This window comes from Pteropus vampyrus, unplaced genomic scaffold (assembly GCF_000151845.1).
Source record: "Pteropus vampyrus isolate Shadow unplaced genomic scaffold, Pvam_2.0 Scaffold96, whole genome shotgun sequence".
Lineage (NCBI taxonomy): Eukaryota > Metazoa > Chordata > Mammalia > Chiroptera > Pteropodidae > Pteropus > Pteropus vampyrus.
The window spans coordinates 3,933,994-3,935,918 of NW_011888877.1; the positions used below are offsets into that span (position 1 = coordinate 3,933,994).

The 1,925-nt window shown below is 31.7% G+C and overlaps 1 protein-coding gene across 1 annotated transcript in view; it reads right to left on the reverse strand.

Annotated features, from left to right (window-relative positions):
• Positions 1-1,925, reverse strand: part of DNAJC1 (DnaJ heat shock protein family (Hsp40) member C1) — a 205,241-nt gene that overhangs the window by 22,217 nt on the left and 181,099 nt on the right. The window lies entirely within an intron of this gene.

The following is a 1,925-nucleotide window of genomic DNA, read 5'->3' on the forward strand; positions in this document are numbered from 1 at the left end:
GGGGGAAACTACATAACTGCTTAATCTGTCCATTGGCCTGGGTAGAGTTCTGCTATATAGCACATGATTTCTTGGCCAGACGTGTGTAGATTTGCATTCCATGTCACCACTTCTATCTCTGCATTGAGCAAAATCACACATAGGAGGATAAAGGTATCCAATTAATAAAACACCAAAAATCCTATTATATTCTTACATATATACATGCAAAAATCCTAAATTATTAATAAATCAAGCCCAGCTTTTTATTATGATATATGACCAAGTGAAGTTTATCTTGGAAATAGAAAGAAAGGGCCTTGATAATGTATTCTTTCTCACTAGGTCATATGAGAAAAATTATATGACTATGTCAGGAAATGTTAATAAAAACCTTTGTTAATATTTCACACCTATTCCTGAACACATGTGTAATAAATGAGAATTAAAACACTGAATAAAAATCCCTGGCATAATATCTCTTTTAACAATGACTAATATTAAAAATAATGGCCAAACACTAGGTTTTCTCATTGAGATGTTGAACAAAAAAGTCTGCACTCATTACTATTACTGTAATATAACATTTCTCTGGAATTGCTAGCTAATGCAATCAAATAAGATAACAAAATAAGATATAAAGAAAATGGCAAAGTATTTGCAGAAGATAGGATTGTCTATCCTAAATTTTTAATGAATTAACACAAATTCTATTTGAAATAAGACCAATAAGAAGACAAGTTACAAAAACTTGTCTTCTTATTCAGTGGTACAGTACTTTTCACTTATTTGAGGCAATGACAGTGTTTATGAGACTATGAGAAAGCGGCCTCTCTCATACTACCAGTGACATTATAGTATATTGTTATAACCTCTCTGGGGGCCAATTTTAGAGACATCAAAGGTTCTAAAGACATCTACATTCTTGAATTGCGCAGCTTTACTTCTAGGAATACAAGGTAAGAAAATAGATATAAGTGGAAAAATGAATACCCCCTACCAAAAAAACCTAGACATCCCAGTAAAACAGGAAAAAAAGGAAGTAATTTAAATGACAGTCAGTAGGACACTCCTTAATTATATCAAGACAACATGGAGTATTACGTGTTTGAAAAATGATGTGGGTCTTAGTCATGTTTCTTAGAAAAGTGAAAAGGGCAGGATACAGACTAATACTTAAAATTATGTATAGTCATATGCCTACATAGGAAGGCTGAATTCTAGAATGATATACAACAAAATGTTTATAGAAGTCATTTTTTCTTGTGGCTGATTTAAAAAATAACACTCAAATAAAAATTTTTTTTCTAAAGTTTCTTTTTTGCTATGAACATAGTTTTATCGAAACAATTCTAATGATAAGTCTCTAGACACATTCAAAATGTTTTTCATACACACAGCAATAAATCAGCATAGAAAAGTAATGAGAACATATCAGAGGAATCAACATATCTGGTGTTGTCCCACTCCACTAAGAGTTGTCACCTTGAACAAATATCTTAACAGCAGTTAACTGTGAAATGAGAATAAATAATGGTTGCCTAATCTACCTCACAATGCTGTTGTAAAGATCAAGTAAAAGAATGTATATTTCAAGTTTTGAAAAATGTAAAATGCTTTGAAAATGAATGATGAAATAATATTATCACTTAGAGCAGTTAAACATAAAAATGTTGGTTTGATCTCTTAACTGACTTTTGCAATGTTATTCTCATGTAGTGAATATATTGTTTTTAATCCTGTCCAATGTGTAATTTTGCTCAGTGCTGAGACAGAAATGGTGACATGGAATGCAAATCTATAAACCTCTGGCTCAGAAATCATATATAGCAAAACTCTACCCAGACCAATGGACAGATTAAGCAATTATTTATGTAGTTTCTCTTGACACCAAAAGGTCCTCGTACCTCAAAATACTGCTCTGCCTTCTTTTTCCTTCAAACGGG